This window comes from Podarcis raffonei, chromosome 10 (assembly GCF_027172205.1).
Source record: "Podarcis raffonei isolate rPodRaf1 chromosome 10, rPodRaf1.pri, whole genome shotgun sequence".
NCBI classification, from domain to species: Eukaryota; Metazoa; Chordata; class Lepidosauria; order Squamata; family Lacertidae; genus Podarcis; species Podarcis raffonei.
In genome coordinates, this window is record NC_070611.1 from 17,522,694 (window position 1) to 17,533,735 (window position 11,042).

Consider the following 11,042-nt stretch of genomic DNA (forward strand, 5'->3'; position numbering starts at 1 on the left):
TTGAGTTGCCAGGTAGGTTCACTGAATTAAGGCTTATTTCACGTTATGGCATCAACCTGCCCTCCATTTCTACCTCCCCAAACTAGGATGTACTAATGTTTTCCTATACTCCCACACAAGGCAAGGATCCAAACAGGTTTCAACAAGTTGCTGCGAGTTATTTCATCCAAATTCCTGAAGCATTATAGGAACTAACATTTCAAAGTCTGTTTGGAAACTTTCTGAAATCGTTCCAAGTTCAAGATACTTTAGACCTCACTTGCACAAATCCCCTTCTACAGTAATAGAAAGCAAGGAGGGTGACTCAGGCACTGGTACATGTTGAGATAGTCAGTGACAACAGCTGCAGTTTCCAAACAGCTGCCCACTCCCACATCGTCCGCATGGGTGGAAAGACCACTTGAGCCAAACTGTATTCACCATCTCTTCTACCAGAGCCTGAACTAAGAATCACCATGTGAAACAGAAAGCTCACTACTGCTGTTCTTCCTCTTTGGCTTCTTGCTACCAAAGAGTTTATCAAGCCTACACAGTCCTTGAGGGTGTGCAATGGAGTGTAGCTGTGGGTCAAGAGAACCAAAAATAGGCAAAACAGCCAATGGTGAAAGTTCAAGGGCAGACCTTCAGCAGCTCACTATCACTGAGATCCTTGAAGGTCTGGGGACAACTCACATTTGAGGCTCCTGGTAATTGGTTGATCTGTTTTTAAACTGAAGACATTTCCCAATTGCCTCTCCTTGTTTTCTAAAATTCAAGTCCTATACTGGAAGCAAGGAGGGCACATTCAGTAGCTACTTTTAAAAAACCATAAAGATTATTCTGCACATTGTGTACAGAAAAATTCGACCAAGTACAACAGAATGAGAAAACATTCATTTAATCTTCCTGCAACCATTGTAGAACCACGAAGCTGCATACTGTACCAGAAAACTATTTAAATATACACAAACCATAAGGCCCAATCAAAAACACTAGTGGTACTTCAGGTTACATACGCTTCAGGCTACAGACTCCGCTAACCCAGAAATAGTGCTTCAGGTTAAGAACTTTGCTTCAGGATGAGAACAGAAATCGTGCTCCGGCAGTGCGGCAGCAGCAGGAGGCCCCATTAGCTAAAGTGGTGCTTCAGGTTAAGAACAGTTTCAGGTTAAGTACAGACCTCTGGAATGAATTAAGTACTTAACCCGAGGTACCACTGTATTTCTATGAATGTCAACATAGTCAGCCCTTAAATTTTCAGACAAGTCTGCCTGGTATCTTACTTTTTAATGTTTGCCAAGGGTACAGCAGTACTTTTTGTTTGCTGCACTGATGATATACTGAAATCACATAAGCTCCATAGTACTGAGTTATTGTGGTTCTCTCATACAACAAAGAGAAAATAAAACCAATAGACTGCATGAGGTTTTAGTTCATTGCTTGCTTAATACTGAGCAAAACATGCAACTTAAATAGCATTCGCTTCTTCAGGAACTCTAGATTTTTGTTCATGCCAACCTTCTAATAGAGGGTTGGGCAGATGGTACATTTCGATCTATTAGCAGATCACTGGGTGATTTGCAGTAGATTGGCAAGGTTTTTTGGCTCTCAGTTAGCAAAATAAATAGCCAAAGCCCACCATCCTTCTCTGCAACCCCTAAATGAGGCTGCTGGAATCTCTTTTCCATAGTAACTCAAATGTGGTTGCAAACTCATATATACAAGTTATATATGACACATCGTTTTAAATCAGGCTTTGCATTTCACAGAAACACTATATTGCAGCCAGCTCCAGTCAGTGGATCATGAGCTTCTGTTTTTCCTCCTATTATTATCTACTCCATTTCTTAATCACCCTTCATCAGTTAAGATCCCAGGCCTATTTATAAGCATATACATTAAAACAACAAAACGTAATCACCTTAAGACCATAATTAAAAACAATCAACAGAGCAAAAGGACTCCAGCAGCTATAGTTAGCCTTAACAAAATCTGTATATTCTGGAGGGTCTGGATAGCTCAGTTGGTTAGGATGTGGTGCTGATAACATGAAGGTTGCAGGTTCAATCCCCATATGCGACAGCTGCATACTCCTGCATTGCAGGGGGGTTAGAGTAGATGATCCTCAGGGTCCCTTACAACTCTGCAATTCTATGATTCTATTATTCTATTCACCTAAGTGAAAGTGTGTGCCTTCAAGCAGTGTCAGCAGTCCAATAGCAATATAGTAAAATAAAAGTAGACCCTGCAAATATGCTCACAACTGTCTTAATGCACACCTGACCAGCACTCAAAGCGATTGCTATTTATCTAGTACTTCCTGGCTGAAGCCAGTGCAAAGCAACGGGCAAATTTCTCAGTTCAATTAAAAGAAGCACAGCAGCTGCCCATAGGTTGAAAGGGGAAAGCTTGCATTGTATTTAGTTACACTACTTTGGTGTTGCAAAATGCAAGACTAGAAGAACCCTAAGGGCAGCAGAGCACAGGGCAGATTTGATACATAGGATAAAATCCATTAGATTGGGCAACTGTCATTTGTGCCTCTTGATTACACATTCTACATGGGGTGGGTCTTGAAGAACACCCAGGCTTCAGCTTGTGCAGGATGCTATTGCCAGGTGTAAAAGGTAAAAAGGTAAAGGACCCATGGACAGTTAAGTCCAGTCAAAGGCAACTATGGGGTTGTGGCGCTGATCTCGCTTTTAGGCCGAGGGAGCAGGCGTTTCTCCACAGACAGCTTTCCGGGCCACGTTGCCAGCAGGACTAAACTGCTTCTGGCACAACGGAACACCGTGATGGAAACCAGAGTGCATGGAAACACTGTTTAGCTTCCCGCCACAGCGGTACCTATTTATCTACTTGCACTGGCATGCTTTCAAACTGCTAGGTTGGCAGGAGCTGGGACAGAGCAACAGGAGCTCACCCCGTCACTGGGATTCAAACCGCCAACCTTCTGATCAGCAACCCCTAGAGGCTCAGGGTTTAGACCAAAGCGCCACCCATATGCCTGGTGTGTTAAGTAGCACCTAACCAAATAGTCCATATTTCTTCAGTTCAGTATGCTGTGCACTGATGGCCCATTCAATTCTGACGGCCCATTTAATTTCAATTCAGCTACCTTTAAAACCCTACATTGTTTGGGGGTAAATACCTGAAGGACTGCCTCCCTCCCCCCCAAAAAAAATATTCTACCTTAGGCATTGCTCCAGAAGCCCCTGCCAAATGATGTTCAATAAGGCAATGCCAGTTTTACGGAATGCCACTTTTAGGAAAACCTACTATGTGACCCCGCAGGCGCTGCCTGGCTCATCAGGGAGACCTCTGGGCCTACTTGATCTGTTGTTTTTTTGCTTTGTCTGCTAGCTGTTATTTCTTTTCCTGGCATGTTTGCTCTATCACTTAGTTCTAAGAGTAACATTTGATATGAAATAAAATCCATGCCATTCTGTCTTTGGTTATGGTCAACTGAAGCTTCAGAAGAATTTCTGCTGAAAAATAAGTGTCTATAAACCCTCCACTATTTGTTTCTCTGGAATCAACAGCCTGCGTTCCATATTTCTATATCAACAAGCATATCTATCACTACTCAGTAGTTTGAAAATGATGGCATACTCAGATCTCTCAATCTCACTCTGCAACACAAGAATGTTTTTCATCCACCCAAGTACACTGAGCCCTCCTGCAGAGCGATAGATATCTGGGATAACAGAGCAATATAACTTAATTGGTGGTGAACTTGCTGTTAGTCTGACCCCTGCTAGGCCCAAGGAGCTACCAACTTCAGCAAACATTGGAATGGACCGAAATGGATGTCAATAATTGAAAAGTTTAACTCTGTGTAAGTTTCTTGCAACTTTTTGATGAATCACAGTGACTGACAACATGAAGTGTTGACATCTTGGGTATTAAGGACCTGATAAGTATATCATGTTTTACCTTATTAAGAAGTAAGATAGCAACACATGTCAAAGCAGATGTGGCAACACAGCGTTGTTTGGAAGAATATACTGGAATGAGCAACGGCATGCCTAAAAGCAAGGGTTACATTTTGCCTTAGTTAGGATTATGATCATCTACATATTACTTCCTCTAATTTCAAATTCCTCTAATTTATTGCTTTGTCAATGAAATTACAATGCTACTTTTAAACAGTATTGCTTTCTGAGTACTATAGCTCAGTATGGTGTTTTCCTTTATGTTGCCATTTCTTTCCTCTTCAACATTTGTAACATTGTTTTCTTTACAGAGATAATATTTTCAGAATTAAACATTGTGTATCAATAAACCAAGTGCTTCATTTCAGTTACTATTCTGAAATCACTGGATACAAGTTGTATCACTGGATACAACTTAAACTCTCTAACTCACGGGTTGCTAAAGTGCAAATTCAAACCCAGATTAGATCACAAGAAGCTAAGGTCATCAACTATAAATCCATTCTATATCTTTCTCCATGTAGTCCTTGGGTTGTTTTTGCATTTTGTTTTTTTTGCACAGAGTAGTGGTGCAGATGATCCCATGACCAGTTACAGTGGTACCTCGGGTTACATATGCTTCAGGTTACATATGCCGCTAAGCCAGAAATAGTACCTCAGGTTAAGAACTTTGCTTCAGGATGAGAACAGAAATCGTGCTCCAGCGGCGTGGCAGGCCCCATTAGCTAAAGTGGTGCTTCAGGTTAAGAACAGTTTCAGGTTAAGAACTGACCTCCGGAACGAATTAAGTACTTAACCCGAGATACCACTGTACTGTTTAGTATTCCAAATCTTAGGTTTTTTGTCCTCTTCCCTCCCCAAAAAAGCCTGTAACTCACCAAAGGGGTACGCATTGTCCAGGTAAGAAGTCAAAACCCCACTTCGCAGCCAATGCTCACCATTCTCTCTCCATTATCAGAGCCCTACCTCTCCCTTCTCTTTATGCTGGATTTGTTGGGCCAGTGTATCAACATTCACCATTTTTTACCCACTCACTAAATTTCTCCTTTCTCCTACATCACAGCATGTAACAGTACTAAAGATGCCAAGCCACTAGCTAGCTTCTTTAGAGAAGCTGGTGCCACTGTGCACATTCTGAATTAGGAAATATACAAAAAAAAAAAAATCAACTATTCTGGGGCAAGAAGGAAGCATCTATGAATAAGAAACACACAAAGATTTTTAAAAATGGAACAAAACAAGAGCTGACAGTTGTAATCCTCCGTATTATTCAGGGAGGAGGAGGAAGCACCTATAAATAGGAAACTCGTAAAGATAAAAAATGAAGCAAAACAAGAGGTTACAGTTGTAATCCTTGGGAGGGAATCAGAGGGGGAGAATGAGCTCAGTAGGACATACTTTTCAGTAAACATGTCTATGGCTGGGATGCACACATGCAACTAGGTGCTGGTATAAATACATCCTACATACCTAAACACTGCAGAATACTGGCTTGTGTTACTGCAACAATGTTCTCTCAGTGTCCTCCAAGACAGAAAGAATGGTTCTCTTTTACCAAAATGCAAGCAGACATCAAGTTCTCTTTTACCAGAATGCATGCAAACATCAAGCTCTCTCCAACTGTACATTCTAGGTTGCAGCAAGAGACACACAAAATGTTTTGCATAGGACCAGATACAACAGGTGAGCACTGGTTAGCATAGGTTAGGAGTCTTTCCTTCGGTGGCGTGTAACTAAAAACAGCCTCATCCCCTAGCCAGCTGAACTTCAAAGATGGAGAGACATTAAAGAGAGAGTCTTTCTATCCTGCTAGATTTAAAAATGACAAATGAATCTTAGTCCACTATCTCAGAGTCATACTTGTGTGTGTGGTCCTTTGGGGTGTGTGTCCTGTATTCCAGTTTATAAATCTAGAAAGAGATGAGCCAGGCACCTTATTGCACACAGAAACTGGAAAGGCCAGAGTGTCATGCGTGTGAACGGACAGTCTCACTGGGATCATAGTCCCCAAAGACAATGCTGTGCAGCTCCAAAGCAAATAAACCTGAGTGAGTCACAAAACACGCAAAGAGCTCTCTGTCTGCCCAGAGCAAAAGTGTGTGCCTGCAGTCGGAAAAGAGCTGCTTTGTGAAAGTTTCGAGCCATTTCTGCCCGTGACAAGACGAAACTGGACCTGCCTTCAACCACCACCCCCCAAATCAAGATCTGAAACCGAGACAAGGGGGTCTTCAAGAGCCAAGGGTCAAAAATTGTCACTGAAGCCACCACTGCCTAGCCACACGCAGCCGAACAAGAATGAATGGGATGTGAGTGAATGGGTTTTAATTATGTGAATGGTGGAGCGGCGATTACGAAACTCCCGAGGATAATAACGCACTCTAAAATCCAGCTCGGTGTTCCAGAAGCCTGCTGCTAAAAGGGAAGGCGGAGAAATCGCTCGCACATTCACTCAGACTCTGAATAAGATGGTCTTTTTTTTTTCTTTCCCCCAACACCTTCGGCAGGGATCTAAAAAGCTTCCTCTCCCTGATCATGTATATAAAAAAAGAGGTTTACAAACGCAATCGGATAGAAAAGCAGCCATCGCAGCTCACCCACCAGCAGCTAGTCCTTGGGAAAGTTTCACATTTCGCAAAAGCCTCGCAGCGCTATCAAAGTCCACAGCCACATCGTTGAGCGGAAAGAGCCCAGGCTTTGCTCTTAATGGGAACCATCTGCTGCTCGAACAAGGCAGGACGAGCAATTATTGCTTTTGAAAAAGAAGAGGCAGCAGCAGTTAACTCGAATTAAACCCGCCAGGGCAATGAGGTCCACTTTCCCCCTTCCTCCCGGGCCTCATCGCAGCTCGGCCGGCTGCTTCCAGGCGGGATCGGCTCGGGCAACTTCCTCGACGCGCCGAAAGAGCCACCGAAGTGGCGGCCGCCCAGTGAATGGAAGAAGCAGCGACAGGGGAAGGGGGAAGGAAGAGCGGAGAGCGGGGGGGGGGAGCTCCCCGAGAGGTTGCCTGGCTTCCTGGCTCAGCAAATCAGCATTCCCCGGGAGGGGTTTCGAGGCTTTCAACAGGTGGAGCCGCCCCTTCGCCAACAGGGAGAGCTCTCGTGAGGCGGCGGCGGCGGGAGGGGGGCGCGAAACTTACCCAAGTTGGAAGGCGGCAGACGAAGGAGAAGACGCTGCTGGTCTGTGGTGGTAGCGGCGGCGGCGCCTTTGTGCTGCTGCCTCCGCCGCTCCCTCTCTCCCCAAGTGGCCGCGCCTCAGCCCAGCAGCCCCCGGAGGCAGCGCGCACGACCCGCAGCAGCCAGCGGCGGGGCCGGCGGGCTGCTGCCCATATTCTGAGGGAAAGGAAGGAGGGCGGAGGCGCCGCCTCAGCAGCAGCCTCCACAAATCAGCGCGAGAGCCTCGGCGGCGACGGCAAGCAGCTTCCCGAGCCGAGGAAAGGCGGAGAGAAGGAGCTGAGGGGAAAAGCACGACTACTTCTCCGCCGCCACAGAGAGCCGGAGCGCATCACATGACGCGCCTCAGCGCCCGCCTCTCTCGCGCTCCTGGCCGGGCAAAAGCGGCGCGGACGAGACACACCTGTGGGCGCCGCACATATCCGTCGCGAACACAAAGCCAGACAGGAAACTGGGAGGAGGAGGAGGAGGAGGAGGAGGGAAAGAAGAATAAATGCAGGGCAGGGAACCAGTCCGGGGAGGAGAGAGAGGCTCTCGGCCCGCCCTCCAGCCCGCCGCCGCCGCCGCCCGCCCTCGCCTGCTTTCCCCCCTCAGTGCGCGCGAAGGAGGGAAGCCTCCCGCGCGCTCTTGGCGAGGGGTCTCTCTCTCCGACGCGCCTCTCCGCGTTGTTTGCTTCTCCGGCAGCCGCTCAGGCTTCCCGAGGAGCGGAGGGGGATTGGCTTGCTGACGTGACGGGGCGGGAACGGGGGGCACTCGGGGCGAGCTTCGGGCGGCGGTCGCCACGGCTCGGCTCCGGCTCCACGTTCCGGGACCTTGGAGGCGCAGCGCAGCAGCGGGGATCGCATCTCCCATCATGCCTTAGACCTGAGCGCTCTCTCTCTCTCTCCACATGTAAGCCAGGGAAAGTGTCTCTGAGCATGTACAGAGAAGTTTTTCTTTGAGGAATCGCTGTAGGCAGCGAAATCATACCCGTCGACATTTCTTAGTTGACAGTAGGGACGTCATAGGGACATCAATGGTTGGACAGTGTTCTCGAAACTACAAAAATGAGTTTGACCAAACTGCAGGAGCCAGTGGAAGACAGGAGTGCCTGGCGTGCTCTGGTCCATGGGGTCACGAAGAGTCGGACACGACTAAACAACAACAAGGGACATCAATGTTACTAATACAGTGGTACCTCTGGTTGCAAACGGGATCCATTCCGGAGGCCCGTTTGCAACCTGAACAGAACACAACCTGTGCGGGTCGCGATTCGCCGCTTCTGTGCATGCATGTTATGTCATTTTGTGTGACTGCGCATGCGCAAATGGTGAAACCCGGAAGTAACCCATTCCGTTACTTCCGGGTCGCCGTGGGAAACAACCTGAAGAAACGCAACCTGAAGCAAACGTAACATGAGGTATGACTGTAATAACTTTAGGGATGTGGATGCCGCTGTGGTCTAAACCACTGAGCCCCTTGGGCTTGCCGATCAGAAGGTTGGCGGCTCGAATCCCCGCAATGGAGTTAGCTCCCATTGCTCTGTCCCAGCTTCTGCCAACCTAGCAGTTCGAAAGCACGTCAGTGCAAGTAGATAAATAGGTACCACTGCGGCGGGAAGGTAAATGGCGTTTCCGTCATGGGGTTCCGTTGCGACAGAAGCGGTTTAGTCCTGCTGGCCACATGACCTGGAAAGCAGTCTGTGGACAAACGTCGGCTCCCTAGGCCTGAATGTGAGATGAGTACCGTAATCCCATAGTCGCCTTTGCCTGGACTTAACCATCCAGGGGTCCTTTACCATTTTCCCTTATCTTAATAATAACTTTGCTATTTATACCCTGCCCATCTGACTGGGTTGCCCCAGCCACTCTGGGAGGCTTTACATCATTTCTAAAAGCATAATAAAACATTTTAAAAACTTCCCTATACAGGGCTGCCTTCAGACGTCTTCTAAACGTTATATAGTTACTAATCTTGGCTCAGGGGTCGCATATATCCATACCCTCCAACATTTCTCTAAGGAAAAGTGGGACATTCCAGGATCAAAAGAGAAACTGGGATGACTTCTGTAAATCTGGGACTGTCCCTGGAAAATAGGGACACTTGGAGGGTATGTGAAAAGTATCTCGTTTTGAATTTGCTATGGGCTTCTGAGTGGAACATATGAGGATGAAGAAACCAGTGAGGATGACTGGGAGATTCTTGTCCCACTGAATATGGGTTTGAATCCTGGTTTGCGAAGTGCACTGTACAAATACACCTCACTGGCTTAGCATAAACCTTGCCTGTTAAGCGATCCTGCACCCTTTCATAAGGCTCCAAACAAGCCTTTTATTTCTGTGGTTTTTTTTAAATGGCCCCCATTAGTATGAATCACCACAGATCCTTTTATGACCCGGTCCACTGAAATGTAAGCTGAGCTATATGACGCAAACCCGAAGCCTTTCGCTTTGGAAGTAAGACTTACTTACTTCTGAGTAAACGTGTTAAGGGACAGGTTACAGATCCCTGAACACAAATAGTGATGTGTTTGCAATGGGAAAAGAGGACCATTAGTTTTAGTCTTGGGTGTGTGGAACAGAGTAAGCCCTAGGAAGCTGTGCAGGTACCTTTCCCCTCAGATAACTTTGAAATCTGGAAGCAAGTCTTGGAAGAGAGAGACCTCAATTTGTATCCTAAGACATTATATGGATTTTACTCAATTCCCCGCCCTGCTACTTGAAAGCCATGCACTTAGAAGCCTGCCCAACTAATAATGGAAGTTACTCCTTCCACTTCTTAGTTCACTCATTCAGTGGAGCATGAGACTCTTAATCTCAGGGTTCAAGCCTCACTTTGGGCAAGGGTCCTGCATTATAGGGGGTTGGACTAGATGACCCCCACGGGTCCCTTCCAACTTTACAACTTGATTATTCCAAGTCTTGTGGTCTAATGAGCACTTACTTGGAAACAAGTCCCAGTGAATTAAGAGTTATTTTCAAGTGTGCATAGTATTGAACTATCAAACGGTTGCAGCTTTACTTTTTTTTAATGTCTGTTTAATGTAGGTACACATTTCATGGGCAGAGTACCTATTTTCTCAACTATGGGTGGAGGTTGCTAGGCTGTAATAATAATACTTAGATAGCAAATGTAGCACATTTCAAGTGTTCAGTCTGCTTCCCATACACCAGTTCCGTAATTCATACTACAGTCCTCTTAAGACTAGGTCATACATTAAACCAATTCTGCCAATTGGGGGAAGGGGGTGAGGGCTGGGAAGCAGGCAAACAGGCAAATACCAGCTTGTTTAAGGCCTCCTGGTGACTTTGTGGTTGGCGAGGAGATTGCAGCTCACAAAATAGCTCCTGCATTACATCAGCATTAATGCAGTTTGACTTGCCAATTGCCTCTGCCCCTACAAGTCAATGCTGCCTGCAACATATACTAAAAAGAGAAGCGGTGAATCAAGTACCCTAATGCAGAGACTGATGTGATTGGTATGAAAGATGCCAACATGTAAGGCAGTCAAAGCACAACTATCTGAGGGTTCCCAGGGTGAGGGAACTGGTAGGGCCCTGGGGGCCATAAATCGCTGTTATATGTAGCTCCATCAGGTACACCGGCTGAGACATTGCCTGCCCACAGTCTCACCAGAGTGGTCCATGCTCTGGTTATCTCCCTCTTGGACTACTGCAATGCGCTCTACTTGGGGTTACCTTTGAAGGTGACCTGGAAACTACAGCTTATCCAGAATGCGGCAGCTAGACTGGTGACTGGCTGCCGAGACCCTATAACACCGGTTCTGAAAGAGCTACATTGGCTCCAAGCACAATTCAAAGTGTTAGCGCTGACCTTTAAAGCCCTAAATGGCCTTGGCCCAGTATACCTGAAGGAGCATCTCCACCCTCATCGTGCAGCTCCAAGGGCCTTCTGGCAGTTCCCTCACTGCAAGAAGTGAGGTTACAGGGAACTAGGCAGAGGGCCTTCTCGGTAGTGG

At 46.6% G+C, this 11,042-nt stretch overlaps 1 protein-coding gene across 4 annotated transcripts in view; it reads right to left on the bottom strand.

Moving 5' to 3' along the window:
• The window catches only part of PLXNB2 (plexin B2), a 349,645-nt gene extending 342,052 nt beyond the window's left edge, over positions 1–7,593 (bottom strand). For 2 of the 4 annotated variants that reach the window (XM_053406823.1, XM_053406826.1), the window contains exon 1: positions 7,051–7,593. The gene's annotated coding sequence lies outside the window, so the exon portion shown is untranslated. Of the gene's footprint in view, positions 1–6,512; positions 6,848–7,050 lie in introns of those variants that run through there. The other 2 variants (XM_053406825.1, XM_053406827.1) reach the window with 1 other exon arrangement.
• Positions 7,594–11,042: the final 3,449 nt, after the last annotated feature.